The sequence below is a fragment of the Gorilla gorilla genome, chromosome 2 (genome assembly GCF_029281585.2).
Source record: "Gorilla gorilla gorilla isolate KB3781 chromosome 2, NHGRI_mGorGor1-v2.1_pri, whole genome shotgun sequence".
Taxonomy (NCBI): domain Eukaryota; kingdom Metazoa; phylum Chordata; class Mammalia; order Primates; family Hominidae; genus Gorilla; species Gorilla gorilla.
This window is the reverse complement of record NC_086017.1, coordinates 90,553,462-90,577,582: the sequence shown is the minus strand read 5'-3', so window position 1 is coordinate 90,577,582 and position 24,121 is coordinate 90,553,462. Positions and strand designations below refer to the sequence as shown.

General features: G+C 33.9%; 1 long non-coding RNA gene across 1 annotated transcript in view; it reads left to right on the top strand.

Annotated features, from left to right (window-relative positions):
• The window catches only part of LOC129532409 (uncharacterized), a 267,623-nt gene extending 243,711 nt beyond the window's left edge, over positions 1–23,912 (top strand). Inside the window, exon 5 of the long non-coding RNA XR_010132880.1 lies at positions 23,801–23,912. This is a non-coding gene — a long non-coding RNA (uncharacterized lncRNA). The remainder of the gene's footprint in view (positions 1–23,800) is intronic.
• Positions 23,913–24,121: the final 209 nt, after the last annotated feature.

Below are 24,121 nucleotides of genomic sequence, written 5' to 3'. Positions count from 1 at the left end.
AGGCCTGGGAGTCAATGGTATAAATTCTGGTCCAAGTCTAAAGACCCAAGAACCAAGAGTACCAATGCCTGTGGGCAGGAGAAGATGATGCCCTAGCTCATGCAGAGAGCAGATTTCCCCTTCCTTTCCGTTTTCTTCTATTAAAACCCTCCACAGATTGAATGTGCCCACTCTCTAGGTAAGGGTCATCTTTATTCAGTTTACTGATTCAAACAGTAATCTCTTCTAGAAGCACTCACAGACGCACACAGGAATAATGTTTTACCAGCTACCTGAGCATTCCATAACCCACTCAAATTGACACATAAAATTAACCACCACAATCCACATGCAGGTATAAGAAATAATACGGAAATCTCAAAAGTGTACCTTTACTCAAATTCATTAAATGTTAACATCTTGCAAAATTATACTACAATATCACAACCAGGGTATTAATATTGATACAGTTAAGATAAATAAAACCCTGGACATTGTGGCTCATGCTGGAATCCTAGCACTTTGGGAGGCTGAGGCAGGAGGATTGTTTGAGCCCAGGAGTTTGAGACAGCAGTGAGCTATGATTTTGCCACTACCTTCCAGCCTGCGCAACAAAGCAAGCTTCTTCTCCAAAATAAAACAAACCAGGCCAGGAGTGGTGGCTCATGCCTGTAATCCCAGCACTTTGGGAGGCTGAGGCAGGCAGAACACAAAGTTAAGAGATAGAGACCATCCTGGCCAACATGGTGAAACGTCGTCTCTACTAAAAATATGAAAATTAGCTGCATGTGCTGGTGCACACCTGTAGTCCCAGCTACCCAGGAGGCTGAGGCAGGAGAATCAATTGAACCAGAAAAGCAGAGGTTGCAGTGAGCCAAGATCGTGCCACTGCACTCCAACCTGGTGACAGAGCGAGACTCCATCTCAAAAAAAGAAAAAAAAGAAATCCCTCAGTATTATCTTAGGCTGGGCACAGTGGATCACATCTGTAATCCCAGCACATTGGGAGGTCGAGGTGGGCTAATCACGAGGTCAGGAGTTCGAGACCAGCCTGGCCAACATAGTGAAATCCCATCTTTACTAAATATACAAAAATTAGCTGTGCGTGGCGGCACATGTCTGTAATCCCAAATACTCCGGAAGCTAAGGCAGGAGAATCACTTGAACCCAGGAGGCAGAGGTTGCAATGAGCCAAGATCATGCCACTACATTCCAGCCCAGACGACAGAGTGAGACTCTGTCTCCAAAAAAAAAATAACATTAAGTAAATAAATAAATAAATAAAACCAAAAAAGATAAACCACATTTTCTTCACCACAGAATTCCTGCAAGTCACCCTTGTATAGCTTCATCTACTTATTTCCTTCCCCCTTAATCATTGGCAACCACTAACCTGTTCTTCATCTATAAATTATCATTCCAAGTATGTTATATAAGTAATACTATGCAGTATGTAACATGAAGGTTGGCTTTGTTACACACAGTATAATTCTACGAAAATTAATCCATGTCATGTCAATAGTCAGTTCCTTTTTAAACACTAAGTAGTAATTCATGGTATGTGTGTCCCACAGTGTTTTAGGTCATTTGTTCATTTAAGGAAATTGGCTTGTTTTCTACTTTTTACTATTATGAATAAAGTTGCTTTAACTTATGTGTATTTAAATTTTTTAAATTACTATAGCTATATAATAAACCTTGGAATCAGGCAGCATGATTCTTCTTACTTTATTCTTTTTGAAAGTTGTTTTAGTAATTTTACTTCTTTTGTCTTTCATATAAAATTTATAATAGTATTTTCTATGTCATAAAATTCTAGCAGTGATAAAAAATGTGTTAATTTGTATGCCAGTTTCAGGATAACTTTTATCTTTACTACACTGAGTATTCTAATATAAGAACATAGTAGGTTTCTCTATTTATTTAGAACTTCTTTGATTTTTTATCAGCATTGCATAGATTTTAATGTAAAATTTCTATACATATTTTATTAGATTTATACATGACCATTTTGATTTTTAGTGATTATAAATGCTATGATACATTAATTTCTATGTCTATGCGTTCATTACTGCCATATATAACTACAAAATATTTTTATACTTATGTAACCTGCAATTTTTCTACACTCACTTGTTATTTATAAGCTTTTTTTATAGGTTCCTTGAAGTTTTCTACATAGTGAACCCTGTCACTTCTAATTAGCAATATTTTATTTTCACAATATAAATCTTGCACTTCACTTGTTAAATGTATTATTATTTTATTTCTTTAGATACTATTGAAAACAGAATTATTTTCTTATTTTTAATTATAGAATGTCTACTTTTAGTTTTATAGAAATACAACTGATTCTTGTGTGCTGATCTTTTAAAAGGCAACTTTGGTAAAATCATTTATTATTTCCAACAGTTTATGAATTCCTTGTGATTTTCCTATATATAATATCTCATTTGTAAATACAGATCATTTTAATTTTTCCCTTCTAATTTGGAGGAATTTTATTTATTTCACTTTCTTAATTGTTCTATCAAGAATGTCAAGCAAAATGTTGCAGAGAAGGGGCAAAATGGCCATACTTGTCTATTCATGATCTTAAGGGGAAGCTTTCAATGTTTTACCATTAAGTATAATGTTAGCTGGGGTTTTTAAAAAAATAATTATACCTTTATCATAATGAGGAAATTTTTGTTTTTATAGTTCTAGCTTCTTGAGTATTTTCGTAATGAAATGTCATTGATTTGTGTGAAATACATTTTTATACATTAATTGCAGTAATCTTTCACCCTCCTTCTATATATTAACGTGTTGTATTACATTAATTATTTTTGTATGTTGAGCCACCTTTACACCCCTGGAATCCAACTTGGTCACAGTCTGTAATCTTCTTATTATTCTGCTGCAATCAATTTGCATTTTGTTGAAAAATTTTAAACCTGCATTAATGAGAGGAATTTAAATACAGCTTTCTTTTCTTATGATGTCTTTGTTATCAGAGTGTACCCACCCAGTGGGTTCACCTTGCCCACTGCCTAGACGGAATCGATTTATCAAGACAGGGGAATTGCAATAGAGAAAGAGTTATTCATGCAGAGCCCCCCTAGAGTTGTATTTACTACCGAAATCTGTCTCCCCAAGCATTCAGGAATCAAGGGTAGTTTGGTGGGTAGGGGTCAGTGAGTCAGTAGTGCTAATCGGTTGTTCCGGAGATGAAATCATAGGGAGTTGAAGTGCTGAGTCACTTCCTGGGTGGGGGCCACAAGATCACATGAGCCAGTTTATTGATCTGGGTGGTGCCGACTGATCCATCAAGTGCAGGGTGTGCAAAATCTCTCAAGCACTAATTTTCAGTTTTACAATAGTGATGTTATCCCAGGACCAATTTGCAGAGGTTTCAAATCTTGCAGCCTCCAGCTCCTAAACTATAGTTTCTAATCTTTTGGCTAATTTGTTAGTCCTACAAAGGCAGTCTAGTCTCCAGACAAGAAGAGGGTTTGTTTGAGGCAAGGTTTATTATAATCTTTGTTTCAACGTAAGAGCTATAAATAAAGTTCCTCTCAAAGTTAATTCAGCCTACACCCAGGAATGAACAAGGACAGCTTGGAGGTTAGAGGCAAGATGGAGATTGTTAGGTCAGATCTCTTTCACTGTCTCAGTTATAATTTTGCAATGGAGGTTTCAAAGGCAATGCTTAACTCAGTTAATGTTAGGAGGTGTTCCCTCCTTTTCTATTTTTTGAAAGAGTTTGAGAAGTTTGGATATAAATTATTTAAATCATCGTTAGCATTCAGATGTGAAGCCATCTGGTTCTGGACTTTTCTTAACAGATAACTTCTGAATACTGATTCAATTTCTTTACTTGTTATACTTCTGCTCAGATTTTCTATTTCTTTTTGACTCAGTTTTAGATAGATTTTGTGTTTCTTGAAAGCTGTCAATTTCATACAGGTTATTTAATCTGTTGGCATAAAACTTTTCATAGTATTCTCTACTCTGTATTCATGGCCTTGCTTTAAATTCAGATGTTGGTCACTTGATTCTTCTCTTTTTTTCTTTGTCAGTCTAGCTAAATTTACCAATTTTGTTCATCTTTTCAAAGAACCAAACTTTATCTCTTTAATGGTTTTTATATTTCATATTTCTTTTATCTGAGCTCTAATTATTATTTGCCTCTTGTGGTTTATCTTGACATTCATATTCTAGTTTCTAGAGGCAGAAATTTTTAGGTTGTCCATTTCTGATCTTAGTTTTCTTTTAATATAGGTATTTGAAGCTCCAAATTTCTCTCTGAGCATTGTTTCCACTAGATTCCATTAGCTTTGGAATATTATGCTTTTGTTTTCTTTTTTATTCAAGTAAAAGTATTCAACAATTTTACTTGCAATATTTTCCTTTACTCATTGGTTGTTTAAAAGATTTCTGCTTAATTATCACATTGTAATTTTTCTTTTCTATTTGATTTAAAACAAATGCATAAAATCATAATTAAAACATATTAGTAGACACACAATGTATATAATTTGTGACAATAACAACATAAAAGGGGGTGATATGGTTGGGCTGTGTCCCTACACAAATCTCATCTTGACTTTCCAGGTGTTATAGGAGGGACCTGGTGGGAGGTAATTGAATCATGGGGGTAGGGCTTTCCCATGCTGTTCTCGTAATAGTGAGTAAGTCTCAGAACAGCCTGATGGTATTATAAGGGGAAGTTTTCCTGCACAAGCTCACTTTTTGCCTGCTGCCATCCGTGTAAGATGTGACTTGCTCCTCCTTGCCTTCCACCATGATTATGAGGCCTCCCCAGCTATGTGGAACTGTGAGTCTATTAAACCTTCCTCTTGTATAAATTAACCGGTCTCAGGTATATCTTTATTAGCAGCATGAAAACAGACTAATACAGGGAATAAATCTGTAAAGGAGAAGAGCTTTTGTATACTATTGAACCTATTTAGTATTAATTCAAACTTGATTATTGTAATAGTAAAATGTTAGTTACCACAGGATTAAAAAGCCAATATGCAATAATATTTGCTATCTTTTAAATTTATCTTTGTATTTACCACTATTGTTTTTATATTTCTTCATTTGGCTTGAAGTTATTGTTGAGTGTCCCTTCATTTCTATCTGAAGAACTATCTTTAATATGTTAAATCAAACTAAATATGACCTGAGAAGGAATCTGTAATTCCATATTTGAGTTCTTGTGGACAAACTGCAACCTAACTTAATAGGTAGACAAGATTGAAAACATAATTCAGGAGTATGCACCTGTAACAACAGCTGAGTCTGGCCAATCACAACAGCCATACTTCAACCACTCATACACTACTGAGTGTTCACACTGTGTCCAAATACAGCAAACACCAACCTGTAACCAATTCAGCTGTTTTTATACCTCACTTCTGATTTCTATATGTCACTTTCCCTTTTTTGTCTATAAATTTGTTCTGTCCATGAGGCATCCCTAGAGTCCCTCTGAATCTGCTATTATTCTGGAAGCTGCCTGAATTATTATTTTTTTGCTCAGTTAAACGCCATTAAATTTAATTTGTCTCGAGTTTTATTTTAACAAGTATTTTGTGGAAAGCAGGTCTATTCATGATGAAATGTCTCATTTATTCTTTATCTGGGAATGTCTTAATTTCTCCTTCATTTTTGATTTTTAGTTTTGCCAGATATAAGAATTCTCAGTTCATAGTTTTTTTTCTTTCAGCATTTATACATTATTCCATTTATTTTTGGCCTTAATATTTTCATTGAGAAATTAGCCATTAATCATTTGAGGATCCATTGTACATTAAGAGTCAATTCTCTCCTGGCATTTCAAGATTCTCTGTCTTTGGCTTTTGACAATTTTTGACTATAATGTTTCTTGATGTGGGTATCTTTGGGTTTATACTTCTAGGAGTTTGCTGAGTTTCTTGGATGCATAGCTTCCTGTCTTTCATTAAATTTTGGAATTTTTTGAGCACTACTTTTCAAATATTTTTAACCTTTTGTTTTACTTGTCTCTTTCTAGGACTTTCATTATACATATACCATTATGCTTGATAGTTTTCCACAGCCCTCTAAACCTCCATATATTATTCTTTTTTGTTGTTATGTTTGCTGTTGTTTTTAACTTTTGTCCTCAGACTAGATGATCTCAAATAATTTACCATCAAGTTTGCTCATTCTTTCTTGTTTTCACATCTTTTGTTAAACCTCTCTAGTGAATGTTTTAATTTTAGTTGGACTTTCTAGCTTCAGAATTTTTGGTTCATTTTTATAATTTCTGTTTGTTTAATTGATATTTTCTATTTAATAAGCCATTGATTTTCTAGTTTCATCGAGTCCTTTATAGTTCTGTTAGCTCTTTGAAGATATTTAGGACAGTTGATTTAGTGTTGTTTTAGTCTATTCAGGCTGCTGTAACAAAATATCATAAACTGGGTGGCTTATAAACAACAGAAATTCATATCTTACAGCTCTAGAGGCTAGGAGGTCCAAGATGAAGGTGCTGGCAGATTCAGTGTCTGGCTCTACTTCCTGCTTCATAGAATAGAACCTACTATGTCCTCACATGGTGAAAGAGACAAGGCATTTTGCTGGGGCCTCTTTTATGAGCCCACTAATCCCATTCCTAAAGCCTCCATCCCCATGACTGAATCACCATCAATTACTTTACCTGTTAATACCATCACACTGGGGATTAGATTTAGACTTGTGAATTTTGGGAGGACACAAATATTCACACCACAGGAGGTGTCTTTATCTAATAAATCTAATGTCTGCACTTCCCTGACTGTTTTTATTAGTTTCTTTTATTCCCTGTGAATGTGCCATACTGTGTTGGCTCTTTTTTGGGAATATTATAATGTGAACTTTATACAATACTGAATGTTCACGCTGTGTTCTGTGGACTTTTTGAATATTATAATATGAAGACTCTGAAAATCAGATTCTTCATCCCCAGGAAGTATATTTTTGCTGCTTGTGGGTGGCGGTTGTTTTTTCTTGTTTCTTTAGAGTCCTACTAAGCTATTTCGCAAAGTCTGTATTTTGTCCAATGCGACCACGGAAGTCTGTTCTTTAGTTTAGCAGCCACCTATTGTTTCGATAGTTTCCTTTTTTTTCCAGGAAAGAAAACAAAGCAAAACAAAAATACAGTACTCTCTTAATCTTTGCATATTGGATCTGTGTCTGAGCATATCTTTATTGCTTATCAGGCCATTTACAAATCTGCCTTAACCTTTACTTATAGCTTGCTTAGAGCTTGAAGGTTCACAGAGGTGAACATTTAAGATCTTCTCAGGTCTTTTATGAGCATGTGCCCAGCCTTGGGCATGCATGTGGCCTTCTGTTATTTCCTAATATACCTGGGAGCTTTATAAGTCCCTTATTTCTAATGATTCTCCTTCTCTAACCTCTTCTCAAAATTTTTGGTCTGTCTATTATTTGTCCTGTTCTCTTTCTCCCTGTCCCCAGGCTACTACAGTCAATAATTTATTTAGCATTTGAATGTTTTCAGCAAAAAGTCCCCAGAAAGACAAGCCAGCCCTGTGAATGTTTCAAATTAGATGAAACAAAGGCAATCGCTTGTGTCCTTCCTGATTGGAGCCTCCAGAAAACAGGCAGAAGCACACAGCCACAATTCTTTGAGAAGATGGTCTGTCTTGCTAACTCTGATTCTCAAAAACTGCACCAAGAGTATAGACTGCTGTCTTCATAGCTTCTGCTCATCTGAGAAGAGTGAAATAGTAGGCAGTCATTTTTAAGAGCAACAGAACTCTTACTACAATGCAAAAGCTTCTTTCTTCATTAAGTTTGGTATTGTCTGTGTAATTTTCTGACTGGATTCCAGAGTCTGCAGAAGCAAATTCAGAGTTTTTCCTCACTTATTAGTTGCAAAAGTGCAGAGATAGAGCCCTAGAGTTCCCTATTCTGCCATTTTTAGTAATATCAATCCACTGCTCACTTTTATATTATGTTTTTTATATATTATTTCACTTATTTCTGCATAGTACAGTGAGTGCTCAGATCCTCAGAAGACGCTACTACTGTTGTTTTACCATATTATCATAATAATACATTTTTCCAATTATAATTCATGCATTCACTGCTACTTTCCACTCTGGGAAGTGAAATAGAAGATAATTTGAATGGAAAATCATATTTTTGCCTCAGCTGGCAAGAAACAATGGTAATAGGCATCATATAAGCAGAATCCATAAATCAAAATAAGATAAAATGAAACTAAAATTATTACAGTGACTTCATCAGCAAAACATAATTCAAAAATTACATTATATGGTACAATTAGCCTATATGGATTCAGGCATTCCCTGTATGTGGTTCTTGAATATTTTTGTCAACTGACATTGACAAACTTCATGTTAGAAAATGTATTAAGAATTAGTGCCAGTTTTTTTCTGTGGAGTGTTACCTTTCTGTGTGCAGAAATTATGTGACTTACAAAACCTATTTCATTTCCAATATTGGTACCTCTAATAAAATAAGGAAATAGAAGAAAATTGACATAAAGGAGGCTTATTTGACATTTATTTATTTGCCTTTCCAATAATCCTTATTGTTAATTGCTTTTGCAATATTAGTTCTTATATGAATGTGAAATATTTATGAAATTAGAGAATATTAACTTTTTTAAATTCAATATGTTGTAAAATCTAAAGGTATGCAATAACTGCCATAATTAGAGATCAAAATCAAAGTTTATTTTATTACTCTTGTTTTTCTAAAAAGAGGATGCATATTACCAGTGTTACCAGGGAACAATATTTTTCAGTATGTTAAATCTCTACTGATGGTAGAATACTCATCTAAAGTTAAAATGTATCATTGTCTTGGCAACTACAATTGAAAATTGATGCATACATTCTTACTAGTTCAACATATATGAAAATAGAGTAGTTATTCATAGCAAATTTTACCAAAAATTTTGTTGCTAAAATGATAACATGTCTTTCACCACATAATATGTTATATAGTATTAATCTCATGATATTTCACTCCTTCCAAATAAAGGAAAATATATAAAGATAATTGAACAGTGGACTAGTTAACTTTTCTCTTGGCTGGCTCAAAAAAAATCAACTCATATTCTTGATTATCAAAATATAAAGACATACTAATTTTACACATTTAAACCTTCTCTAACTTTCTTTGAGATGATATACTTCTTTCTTTCCATAGAAGTTAAGTTTCAAATATTTCAACACTGCTAAGGAATAATCAGGGTCTATTTCATCCCTTCTGTTCTTCCCTGTTTTAATCTGTCTTCAACTTTTTCCTCTTTCCATTTTTCTCTTTCTCATTGATTTTTAAAATAAATTTGATGCCGTGCGCATTGGCTCATGCTTGTAATCCTAACACTTTGGTAGGCCAAGACAGGTGGATCACCTGAGGTCAGGAGTTCAAGACCAACCCGGCCCACATGGCGAAACCCTGTCTTTACTAAAAATGCAAAAACTTAGCTGGGCATGGTGGCGGGCACCTGTAATCCCAGCTACTCAGGAGGCTGAGGCAGGAGAATCACTTGAACCTGGGGGGCAGAGGTTGCAGTGAGCTAAGATTGTACCACTTCACTCAAGCCTGGGCAAAAGAGCAAAACTCCATCTAAAAAAAAAAAAAGAAAAAGAAAAAGAAAATAAATTTGTTTTTAAGGACAGAATTTTGTGAACTTCTCCCCCCAAAATATCTCCATTCTATAAGACTGATAGCCACTCATGATATTTTAGTACCCTATTTAATAAGAATTTACTTTCTGACAGGATTATTTTCGCATGCTTGCTAAAATCTATAGCTAATTACAAACTGTGTTGAGGTTTATTTATTTCAATAATATTCATGTATTTACGCTCAAGCTTCATTCAGACTTTTGTCACACAAGAAGTTTGTTTAAAAAATAGCTCAACCATTTGCAAATTGAGGGGAATTCCAAAATAGAAGGAAAAGAGGAAAACAGTAATAACTAAAGAATAAAAGAAAAGATCTCAACTTGAATAGAGAGAAGAGAAAAATATAACCCGAAAACGACTTGGGAATAATAAGTCTTGGTTTGTATATTACAATGAGTTGATTCGCTACTGGCTCACAAAACCTCCATTCTGATCAGTCTACTTTTAGCAAGCTGACTAGTGACATCAAGTAAAGGAATTCTAGTTGTTGTAAATTCTCCCAAGCCCTTGAACTTTTAGATGTGCAACAGCCAAAGTTTTCTAAATATTGCCTAGTTTCTTCCATTAATGGTTCCTCCTTACTTAGGAATGTTATGCACCCTCTCCTATTTAAGACTATCTTCAGATAAAGTTTTTATACTACTTAATACCATTCAGCAAATGATCACTATTTTTCCCATTCCCCTATGGGTGAAGTATACTTCTATATCCCATTATGACAAAAAAAAAAAAAACCTCACAGTTTCTTAGAAAGAAAGAGTGATATTAATAGACAATATTCTCTCTGATACCCAAGGTTTATTTCTTTTCATGAAGAGGAAGAAAAGGAAGAGATTAAAATCAGGAATTTGCAGTCAGTATCTTAAGTTAGGGTTCCTAGAAAAGAGCCTGATTAGGGACATTCAACAAATGTGATTTGTTGAAGGAGTGCTCCCACGAAAAAGTGGTCGAGGAAAACAGGATAAAGAAAGAAAGGACAATCAGCGAAAATGGGATTCCAGCTAGAATCTGGCTTCAGGTTTATCGTGCAGGGTGCTCTGAAGCATGATTTGTACCGTAGAATCAATTTCACATTAAAGCAAGGAGTTCACTACATTTATACGCTTACGCCATTCAGTCTTTGGTTGAAGGATTCCACCCCCATCACTACCACTCAGAATTATGTAAAGTAGCTCCTCATTTGGTACAGTGGAATACTTTTGATTTTTTAAACAATGCCATAACTTCTGTTTTTTTAATTGTTTATTTGTATTGAGGTATCCTTGACAAATAAAAACATATATATTTACAGAGTACAACATGATACCCTTATATATAAATGCATTGTGTAATAGTTAAATCAAGCTAATTAACATATCCTTCATCAGACATATGCATCATTTCTGTGTTGAGAAAAGTTATGATCTTCTGTCAGCAATTTTCAAGTATACAATACATTATTACTAACTGTAGACACTGTGCTCTGTAATAGATCTCCAGCCCTTGTCTAATGGAAACTTTATGTGGTTTGACGTACATCTTCCCATCTCCCTTGACCCCCCAGACTCTAGCAAACCCCATTCTACTTTTTTTTCTATGACTTCCAATTTTCTAGATTTCATACATGAGTGAGTTGTTATAGGAAATGTCTTTTATGTGTCTGGCTTATTTCATTTGTCATAATATCCTGTAGATCCATCCATGTTATTGCCAATGACAGGATTTTCCCCTTTCTTAAGGCTGAATAGTATTCCGTTTTTAGCAAAAGGATTTATCTTGAAAAGATACCTCAAAATATTGAAATGTATAATTTTCTGTTACATACACACTTTCGATCAGGAGAGAGTAAAAAAAAAACCCTTGGGAAAAAAAAAATGTGAATTAAAAGTATCAGAGTGGTAAGCTAACTCTGAAGGCATTTTTGCCATTGGAGAATTTTGCTAGTATCAAGAAACAGTAAACTGGTATATTAAGGACCAAAAATAACAGCTGTTGTTGCCTTGGATGAATTTGAAAACAATACAATATTCAAAGTGGGGGCTTTCAAATGTCAAATCCTCAGTGAAATAGTGGAATTATTTTTTATATGTAACTAACCTGCACAATGTGCACATGTACCCTAAAACTTAAAGTATAATAAAAAAAAAATCACAGAGGAACAGGACAAAGAAGCCTGTCTGCCTTCATATGGGTTCTAGGCAGAAAACAAAGTCTTCCCTGGAAATATGTAACTGAGACTTACTTCTATACCATTTTATAATTTAAATTTGCATAATCTAGTAAATTACAAACTGATAATATAATAATTTTTCCAAGATTGGTAGTGCCCTAGAAAATCTAATAGAAATAAATATAAAACACCTCTAGAGGTTCCCAAAAAGATTCCCACAGATAAAACCCATGTCTGTCACACGCTCAAAATCCAATATTACAGGTTTTATTGTGTCTGCTTCCAAGTATGATGAAATAAATTACCAGATGACAAACCCTGCAAATTAAACAGTAAAACCTGCATGTGATACAAAAACAAACAAAAATGCCCCGACTATCTGAAAGAACTGAAGAGTGAAGAGAAGCAAACTGACCCTGGTAGGAAGTATGTGCTTCCTTGGAGGAGAGGAGGTGAGGAGCCATTACAATATGTTTCTCTTTGCTGGGGGGTTTACAGCTACAGAGGAAGCACTAGTGGAAAAGTCTGCCTTCTAGCCTGAAAACCAGAAAACTAAAAGGCAAAATAGTTTACATGTAGCACCGTTTTTTGTTTTTTTGTTTTTTTGTCTGTTTGTTTGTTTTTTTTTCTTTTTTTTAGAAGGAGTTTCACTCCTGTCGCCCAGGCTGGAATGCAATGGCACTATCTTGGTTCACTGCAACCTCCATCTCCCAGGCTCAAGTGATTCTCCTGTCTCAGCCTCCCAAGTAGCTGGGACTACAGGCGTGCACCACCACCCCTGGCTAATTTTGTATTTTTAGTAGAGATGGGTTTCACCATATTGGTCACACTGGTCTTGAACTCCTGACCTCAGATGATCCACCCACCTAGCCTTCTCGAAGTAATGGGATTACAGGCATGAGCCACTGCGCCCAGCCAGCACCATTTCTTTATTAGGATGCGTGTTCTTTAACCCAGCCATCATGTTGTAAGTGTTGGGATTCAGAAAGCAAGACCGCCAAATATGCCATTTTGACATGCTAAACTGAAGAAGCCTCAAGGTCTCTCTGACCTCTCTCTTCATTTTCTCTTCCAAAGAAGCTGAAGTTCCTGTATCTGCCTACGATCCAGACCCACTAAGGAGGACGACCGTGTTTTTCTTTTCTTCCCCTCCATGTTATCTCATTATCTGTAGCAGAAAAGAAGACCAAGATGTGGCTACACCCGAGCAGACCTTTTTCCATGTATAAAGACTGTCTCAAAGGATCATTTAAATTTCATGAACTATTTACAAGTTAATAGTTTGATTGTTCCTGGACCCAATTATTCTCCCTATCAATCATTTAAAACCAATTTTAACATTGTGGTAGTAGAATTTTTTCCTTTAACTGATATTATATTAAAACATTCCACAATTGAACATATATTAACTCTTAAGTATGTATAGCCTCCCGTGACCATTTGTGTATGAAATCCATTCATACCATACAATATCACAATCTAAATCTTTTTACTTACAGTCATGTTATAATACTCTGGATTTAAGTCTTACTTTTTATGGTTTACATATCATATTCTATAGAATAGCTAAGCATATTATTAGAAATGAGACTTTTGTGCAATTTTCACCCACGTTCGATTTATAGACAAACTGATATTCTTTTCACACAGCAAGAGAATTCAGCCTGGCATCTTTAGGAAATGAAAAACTGGTTGCCAGAGGGAAGGAACCTAAATCTTTTCAATGTGGTTATTATATATATTGTAGGCCAGGCCTTTTTCCCAAGTAAGGAGAAGGGGAGACTCATATATATATATTTTTATTTTTAATGAAAATTTGACTTGGGAAATTTATGAATTTATTTTAGTGACTCAGTATTAACACAGTATTTTAATTAATTTTGTTTTATTGCAGAACCACATGCATTTTTTAGAAATAATAAAAGGAAATATATAATACTTCTAATATTTTCATGGTCATGCAAGAAACTACACCTTTACAATATTAGCCGATGTCGGCAGTGCTTGAAATAAGATATTCTCATGTATCAAAATGAATGACTAACGAGGGACATAAATTGACTAAGAAAACAAGATAAACTGCCAATAAATGTTCAAGAAGGAAAGTTTACTAATGCACTTCTCTATGCCATTTGACTGCAAATGAGGTGATGGCTATCTTCATCACTGCTGATATAGTGGCCTTTACATTATTAGACTACATGACAGTATACTATAATTACTTTCCCTTTTCTCCTATCCCTTTACAAATGAAATAATTGCCTTAGGAAATAATTGCCTCCATATAACTGTATCTAGTATAGATCAATTTTCTCTTCATGCATACAAAGATACATGGACAGACTTCTGTTGTTATTCTTTTTCTGAATGCTGTTGTCCATTCCGTCTCGCAAACATCACAAAATCTCTTGAAATCAAATTAAAGGCATTCCTTTTTGACTCAGAGAAGTAAATCATTATTTTCAAAACAGCTCAGGTGACAAGTGTGTCAAGCTCTCAAGACCTGTTAAACATGTCATGTGGGAGATAACTTGAGATCATTCACATCAACTACATTTCTAGGCGACCTCTGATGACTCTAACAGCAAGTTTCCAGGTGTCTTCTTGGAAACTACTGTATGATTCTATGCATGTGACACAGTTGTTCTTTCCTACTTCACCCCCGAGAGGGAGTGATTTGGATTCCTCATTACTTGTTCTGGCATATCTACCCGTGGGAGAACATGTGAATATATTGAAAGTATATTATTTACACTTGTATTTGTGTATGTGTGTGTATATAATATTACATTTATATTCATACAACAAAAATATATTACGTCAAGATATGTTTTGCAGGAATGAGAATTTTCAGTAAAAAATGCCAGAAAGGTTTACAAGTCAATTGAGATGAACTATGTCATCAGTCTAAGACCTTTTTTCAACTATTTGACTTAATTAAATAACTTTTCATTTCCAAGATAATTTTCAATATTTGGTTTACTTTCATAGATTCATCCCCTCACTTACATTCTATTACATATCTTTTACTACTTTGGATCTGATCTATATGAAGCATTAATACCATTCTTAAAAACCTTTAACTAATAGTACTTCCCAGTACATGTCCTTTAGAAATCATTGCAATAAAAACTACATCATTCCTGAGTACTCCTCACGTAAAAAAAATTCAGTGTTAACTTCTGCAAGGTTCCTAAATATAAGTATATGAGTCTTGAGCATAATATTGTGACATGTGTATGCAAATATTCTATAATACGGTATTATGATCATCTGATTTGAAAAATGAATTTGCTTTGGAATTAAAAAAGCAATAATCTTTCAGACTTAAAAGTCCTTTCATGAAAAAAATTATAACATTGTTTTCAAATCATGGGCAACATATTCAAAAGAAGGATTGGGAGAATTATATAGTTTTTAAATAAATATCATTCAATGTATGAGTTATTTGTACTTATTCTAGATATGACTTTTTTCAAGTTTATACTTTGAGGTTCCACATCTGCTCCAAACTCAGCAATGAGGGATGCTATATAATAGTGTGATTTTAAAAATAAACATAGAAAATGAAAACTATGTAATCAAATAGTTTATATAGAAAATGCAGGGCAACTAGAACTTTCCTACACACCTGGTGGGATTGTAGACTGGTGCAGCTGCTGTGAAAACTTGAAGTTTTTTTAAGTTTAAATCTACTTAGAAATATTTGGATGTAACTCAAATTGCCTCCATCAAGTCAGAGGCTGAATGTTTAATTAAAACAAACATTACAGCTGATATCTAAGATTAGATTTATGAAAAGTCACAGAAGCAAAATTAATAAAAACTTGTAATCAGAAGACAAGGAACTGCAGCTGTATAAACAATATTCCACATATTGTGATGAGGCAGCCATCATTAAGCCTGGATCTGAACCATAGCAAGATGTCTGATAGAAGCAATCACAAAATCCTTAGAAAGGAGGAATGAATGATATTGAATAATAGATAGAAATAAAGAAATCAGGCTGGCTGGGAAGTGTAGTTTTCTGTTAAAAAATTATTTCCCTCCAGGCACATTTTATGAACACAAATCAGACTATTGCTATGTTTATCATGACCCTTATGATAGCCAGACACTATGATAGTTACTTTATAAATAATAACTCATTCAATCCTTTAATAAATTCTATGATGTAGTTGTTATAAATATGAACCTAAGTGAGGTTGACTTCTCTTTCCTTGCATTGTTCTTTGTTAATTTATGTAAAATTGTTCTTTGCTAATTTGTGTAAAAATTGTTAATTGTTCTTTGCTAATTTATGTAAAATAATTCAAACACTGGAACAAGTAAAAACAATATGTATAAATGATAGGTATTTACCTTTTGATGCCCAGTACACAACATGAGGAATATGATATGGTTATTTGGGTTCCGAGTCTAGCAGTTTGCCGAACTAATGGGCAGGAAAATTTTCCAAATTATCATTTGCATGTGTTGGCAGGTAAGAGGGCTTTTGTTTGGATTGAGAAAAGAAATAAATAAGATTTAAAAAAATATTGTTAGATGGTTAAGCTTTTATCTGTTTGTGTGCCTGGGGTCATGTGTGTTTGTGCATGTGTGTGCATGTGTGTGTATACAGGAGTCTGGAAGGAAGGATAATGGAGATAAGGACAGTGAAGGAAATGGTATTCTGCCAGTTTTATCTCTGAGGTGTCTTTTGAGCCTCATTACAGAGGCTTGCGATATGGCAGCTGGTTAAAAGGGTGAACTTACAAATGAGTATATTTCAAGCATTGTTGATCTGGGTGCTGATGGCAAGAGTTGAATACGGGGCTATTCCTTCCTTCTGTCCTGCTCTGTACACTGGGAGCCCAGGTGGTGTCCTGGGAAAGCTACAGCTCTTAGTAGATGGAGGTGAGTAACTATAAACATCAGAGGACTGACTGTTTTTCATAGGGGACTGGAAGCTGTGAAAGTAAAACAGTTCATTCAGGTTGGAAGGAAATCTTCAATAAGAAGATTCAGGCTAAATGACATGACATCCCCAAGTTGCAAACAAAAATAAGTGGAGAAAGTTTACTAAAAAAGACTCTCAGGTCCAGGCAGTGGCAAGAGCAACACGTGAACAATATTTGTTTATAAAGTTAATGCTACCTCTTATCTAGTAAACAGGAATAAGGGTCTATGGACATTTTAATTATAGTTTTAAGAATTTACACTTGCATTAAGAAATAGTAATGGTTATACTATCCTGTCTACTCAGTTATAGTATATGATGTTGTAAATTATTATTTCTAATATAAAGTTTTACAATTATTAGGTTGGCACAAAAGTAATTGTGGTTTTTGTCATTACTTTTAATGTATTTGTTTCAAATAGTGGTTACATATCCCATTAAAAGTAATGTTAAAAACTGCCATTACTTTTGCACCATCCTAATAAATTTGAACTAGTAAGAAAGAATAATGTAATCATATTAAGTAATCAACACTAGTCTCCTCAATATCAGAATGTCCTTCCTTCTGCCCACGAAATGATTTTCTATTGTTTCTTGCATAGATTGCAAAAAGTGTCTTTTGTCTTAAATTTTTAGAAGAAGAAACTTTATGTAGTACAGCTAATACTTAAATTATGTTTTCAATTTCACACTGAATTTTAAAAGGATTTGCACATTGATGTCTTTATCAGAGTAGTTCCCGTAAAATTGAAGATTATTCTCTTTTTGGTAAAGGTGGTGATAACATTCATATAATTTATTATCATTCTGTAGAACTTATAAATTTATCACTTAATATAGTTTACCATAATTCAGCAATCAGTTTTTACCACCTTAATTATATATCAAAAAAGGAAAACAATTGGCTGGCATATTAGGTAGACTATATTAAAACTCACTGTTACTTTCCTATTCTTTTTACAATATTCATAAAAAGGCAAGTCAATAAATATGGATGAGACGGAGAATTTGTAGTATTTAGCAATTTCAACAGATTTATGTATTTGTATTCTCTTAGTTTAGATAAAATGTGTGCTCTGTATACATTTAGGCCATAAATATATACATATATTTATACATGTGTATATGTGTGTGTATCCTCAGTGTTTGCTTCTTTGCTTTTTTGGGGGTAAGTTTTCAATTTAAACTAAGATACACTGCAAAATAGAATGAATTTACCTGCAATTTTTCTCAGGAATACAATAGTAATAAAAGAATACCTTGAAGGGATTGACAATGCCATTGCATATTTTAAAAAATATCTTCCTTCATTCATCAAATGTTTATTGAAAACCACTATATGCAGTGTACTGTGAAAAGCACATACAGGCCACAAAGATAAATTAGTCTTTATCCCAAACCTGAAATACTTCAGTTTAATAAGCAGCATCAGACACAAAATCACCGCAATAAAATGTAATATGCAAAATGCTATGAAAACACAAAGGGAAGAGTAATTCATTATGCTATGAGCGAAGAGAAAGGAGTTTATGGGAGAGCAACAATGAGGTGGAACTTAAAGACGAACAGGAGGTCATTGGAAGCAAATGGCAGAAGCCATGTCTGGTACACGGAACTGCAGGTGAAAGACACAGGAATTGGGAAGGTGATTCATGGTTTGGGAATACCGATTCACCTAGCGCTCATGTGTGTGGGATAAATGGAGGGAGTTAAGTTGGCCAAATAAAACTTGCTCAGAGATCATTAAAGATCTTGCATGCTAGGCTATTATCTTCATAAATTTTACCTTTCAAAACACATTTTTTCATGTTGGTGTCTCCTATCCTCATTGGATTTTTTTTTCCTCTTAAACCTGTTAACTTTCAAGACCCCTCAAACCTTATAAACTACTCGAAAATTGATCCTCTCAAACAGATAAAATAATTTGCTCCATTATATCAGTTCTGTTCCACCTAATTGATATTTTATGTTTCTCATAACGTAGTAGCTTGTTTTTATAATCTCTGTAACATGTACTGTCATTATTCTAAACCGCTATATAGATTGAGGGAAAATAACCAGTGCATTGAACATAATAGGCACTCAATACATATCTGAAAGGTAAAGTGATTCTCACTAATTCAGATGTCACAGTTGTCCAAGCAATTTTGCAGAGGAGCACAAATTAAAATGCCTAAATCGTGATACTCATTCTCAGTATCTTTAAATCCAGACTTGTCTATTTCAGCTTTTTATCTGTTGCTTTTCCCTCTGTTTGTTTCATAGCTTGGCTATGGCCAGCTGCTGTTCAAAGGCATATGGATTAACGAAGCTTAACCTACTAAGCCCCTCACTTTTACAAGGGTTCCTTTCTAGGCCTAGAGAATCGCTATAGCAATATACTCTCATGGTCATATATTTTTTGTGAAATTTGCAAAAGTAAGATAATAATTGCAATTGTTTAAGACATCTTCTTCAAACTCTAATTTTCCATGTTTTACACTTTCTATAGCTCTGTATGGTATGAGACAGACTATGGCTGATATGAGTTGGCTGTCCATTTAGTTTGAATTTTGTGTTGCATATTTATGTGATTCATAGTCTCTTATATTTCAGCTAGATAATAGCTAAACATCCAAGAATAGGAATAACTTTCAGGAATATTCCTAGCAACCATCCAACCACTTTGATGTCGTGAAGAGAAGGTGCAGGATGGGAGATGAGACAAAACTGTGAACAGGTCCTATGGTGCCCAGCACCACACGTATGCACTTAGTGGGTCCTGTCGGTATGCATTGAACGGGTACTGTCAGTTATGTAAAGGTATTTAAGACCAATCACGTTGTAAGAAAACTTGAAAAACATTAAACCTTCATATATATTTAAAACTTTGTCTAACAAGTGATTCTTTAATTGAACAAAAATGCCAAACATTTACAAATTACTGGATGACCTTTTGAGACATTTGTTTGTTCTTTATTACGATAATGAAGAATATCCTTTTCAAATACCAACCGCTCACCAGCATTTCCATAGCTGTAATGCCCACTTCCATTAATCACAAAATGCCTGTAACAATCACATTTAAGAACATGTGATTATAATGTATTCTACTTTGAGCTTCAGCTATATTAGAGAAAATTAAGATAAATGGAGTGTGCCTGGGAATAGAAAATTTTGAAAAAAAGAGTATTCTATTTCATTAATCTTTAAAAAATTTTGAATCTCCCTGTTCACTAACCTAAAAAAAAAACTCTAGTCTTTTCAAGTACAACTCACACAAAACCCTAGTAAAGTTACTATAATCAACTAGTACCCTTAGTTAATAGAGTGCTCATTAATACCCAACTTCCTACACTTCCTATCTTGAGTCTATTTTCTCTCTACTGTAAAATATTTAGTCCCCTTGAGAGGCAGTATCTTCCCTGTTATCATTTGAGATTTTATTTTATTAAATTAGTTGTTCATTAATTTTAATAGGATTGATTATAAATATATGAAATGATTGTGAAAGGGACTGGCACAATCAGAAAAAAAATCTACAAGCATAAATAGAGATTTTTACAAGTAAGCTGAAACATTAAAATAAAAATTCAAAAGGAAGTACCATCAAAGTGGAAAGAAATTCATTTGAAAACATGCAAAAAATAGTTTAAACAACATGGATTTTTTTTTATTTCACAGAATTGTAAAAGAAAATTTTAACAATGGATGTGAACAAATATTTCTATTAGGGAAATCCAGAATAAAACAACTGGATTATGAAATTGGAAAAAAATAGTAAATATGAAGCTGGTAAGACATTTTATCAGGCCAATATTATGGAGGTTCCTGAGTACCATACTAAAGTGTTTATCTGGTATTTCACTTTTGGAATAGTCATGCATCACTTAAAAATGAATATATGTTCTGAGAAATTCATCCTTAAGCAATTTCATCACTGTACAACAACATAAGAGTGCACTTACACAAATCTAGGTGGTATAGCTTACTACACACATAGGCTATATGGTATAACCGATTGCTCTTAGGTTCCAAACCTATTCAGCATGCTACTGTACTAAATACTATAGGGAATTATAACACAATGATAAGTATTCGTGCATAGAAACATCTAAATGCAGAGAAGGTACAGTAAAAATACAGCATAAAAGGTAAAAAATTGTACTTGACATAAATGGAGCTTGCAGGACTAGAGGTTGCTCTGAGTGGGTCAGTGACTGAGTGGTGGGTGAATGTGAAGCCCTAGTACATTACTATAAAAGATTGAAGTTTTATAAATACTCTACCCTTAGGCTAAATTTATTAAAAACATTTTTCTTTATTTAATAATAAATTAACCTTAGCTGGTTTTAACTTTTTATTTTATAAACTTTTTAAAAACTTTTTAACTCTTTTGTAATAAAACAGCTTCAAACAAAAACACATTGTATAGCTGTGCAAAATTATTTTTGATGTCCTTATTCAATAAGCTTTTTAAATATTTTAAATGTATTTCAATTTATTTATTACTTTTTATATTTTTGTTAAAAACTAAGACACATACACATTAGCCTAGGCCTGCACATGGTCAGGATCATCAATATCACTGTCTTCCACCTCCACATCTTGTCCCACTGGAAACTCTTCAGGGGCAATAACGCTCATGGAGCTGTCATCTCCTATAATAATGGTGACTTCTGGAATATTTCGTGAAGGAACTGCCTGAGGCTGTTTTGCAGTTATTTTTTTTTAAGTACAAAGAGTACATTCTAAAATAATAATAAAAATCATAGTATAGTAAATACACAAACCAGAACATAGTTGTTTATCATCATTATCAAGTACTATTATACTGTACATAATTGTATGTACGACAAATTTTTACTACTGGCAGTACAATAGGTTTGCTTACACCAGCATCACCACAAACATGTGAGTAATGGGTTGAGCTATGACATTGCAATAGCTAAAATGCCACTAGGTGATAGCATTTTTTCAGCTCCATTATAATCTTACAGGACCATAATCATATATGTGGTTCATTGTTGACCGAAATATTGTTATGTGGCATATGACTATATATGTGTGTGCATATATGTATATGTAGGTTTACACTTACATGCAAACATATGTAATACATATACATACATATGTATGCAATAGTACATATATTTTTAATGTTGATTGTTGTCAGTCTATCAGGATTACATTTTCCTACCTCTTACTTTTCATTGTTATAAACCTAAGATAACAATTGTAGAGCTTTCTTATACTTCATTTTTGTCCTCTAACTGAATTGCAATTTTTTCCTTACTCTTTTTTCTTAATTATGATTCATGAAAATTTGGATTTACTAATTGTTCTTGTTTGCACACAGGAATGATGCTTCTGAACCATTAAATGTGAAAGCTTCTTACTATACCCATCAGTAGTTTAAATAATACTTTTCTTCTGCAGGATGATTGTTTTAATATCTGGAAAACTTGGAGCTCTTTAATGAGATTTTAAATGTTACAGTACTGAATTACTTTTCATTGTGAAGGCATATCAGACTATCTCTTTCTCTTTTTAAATTTTATATGCAGCCTTATTCCACTTGGTTTTCCAACTTACTGACCATCCAGTTTCAAACTCATGATACTTGAAGTTCATTGTATAGTTATTTTGAAATGAGATCACAGGTTTTATTCTACATTTGAATGATTGCTCAGAAAAATAAAATGGTTCATAGAAGAGAAATGTGATTAACTTGTATGTATGGTACACATGCATGCATACTAATATCTTGAATTAATACAGTGGTAAAATTAAAGTTGAATTATTTCCTAATACTATAGCTCCCTAAGATATGGATCCTTAATTAAAGAGACAAGTATATTTTTATTGTTACAGTTGATCTAATTTTATTTATTATTTGGTGAGAAGATAACAAACAAAATTAACTTTGAGTTTGATAAAATAATTAATTAATGATTGTCATCAATTCCAGTTTCTCCATGAAGTTACATGATGGACAGGAAAAGGGAATTAAAACTTAATATGTAATGAAACAAAACAAAACAAAAATTCTTAGGCTGGTATATGGAGGTTTGAGGTAACCCTTGAGAGACAAAAAAACAAATGAACAATTAACTGTGCACCCATTGCCCTAGGTTGCAATCAACTTACATTAAAAAATGCAATAGAGATACACCATAAAGGAATTATAATTCATATTCTAAATTCTTCCATTAAATAAAATATCTAGTAACTTACCATTATCCTTACTTTATATTTAAAAAGGCAGTCTATTTCTTTCCCTCCTTCCTTCTTTCCTTCCCTCCTTCCTTCCTTCCTTCCTTCCTTCCTTGCTTCCTTCCTTTCGAGACAGAGTCTTGCTGTCACCCAGGCTGGACTGCAGTGGCCTGATCTCGGCTCACTGCAACCTCCGCCTCCTGGCTTCAACCTATTCTCCTGCCTCAGCCTTCCCAGTAGTTGGGACTACAGGCATGCACCACCAAGTTCAGCTAACTTTTTTGTATTTTTAGTAGAGATGGCATTTCACCATGTTTGTCTGGGTGGTCTCGAACTCCTGACCTCAAATGATCCCCCCGCCTGGGTCTCCCAAAGTGCTGGGATTACCGGCATGAGCCACCGCTCCCTGCCAAAAAGGCAGTCTATTTCTGAAGTTACTATTATAATATTTTTATGTGCAAAAATTGTTATTCCAGTAGAGAAGTAGACTACACAATCCAAGAGCTAATTTTGTCATTTTTTTTATGAAAAAATAATTTCTTTCTTAGTAATTAAGATTTTATATCAAAAATTTAAATAGTAAACACAACATTTTAAAAAGCGTTGGCACTGAAAACATTTAATGTATATTCATTCTTCACTTCAGTTTATTAAAATGTTTAAGGTCTTCTAGGATAAGCAAATCACATATCAAAACACAACAAAACTCTTCTTTTATCTGTAATACTTTTTAAAGTTTTTGTTGCATAGTCTAACTAGGCTGTATGGTCTAATTTAAAATTCATCCCTTAGCTATTATTTTTGATGGTTCCAAATTCTAAAATCTTACCAAATTTTTTTTTTTATTTTTATTTTTAGACAGAGAGTCTGGTTGTGTTGCCCAGGTTGGAGTACAGTGACACCATCTAGGCTCACTGCAACATCAGCCTCCCGGGTTCCAGAGATTATTGTATATCAGCCTCCCAAGTAGGTGAAATTACAGGCACACCACCATGCCCAGCTACTGTTTGTATTTGTAATAGGGACGGGTTTCACCATGTTGGCCAGGCTGGTCTTGAACTTCTGACCTCAGGTGATCCGCCTGCCTCGGCCTCCCAAAGTGCTGGGATTACAGGCATGAGCTAAAGTCTTTCTAAATCTTAAACAACCCTTTAAGTTGGACTGTTTTCATTCCCTACC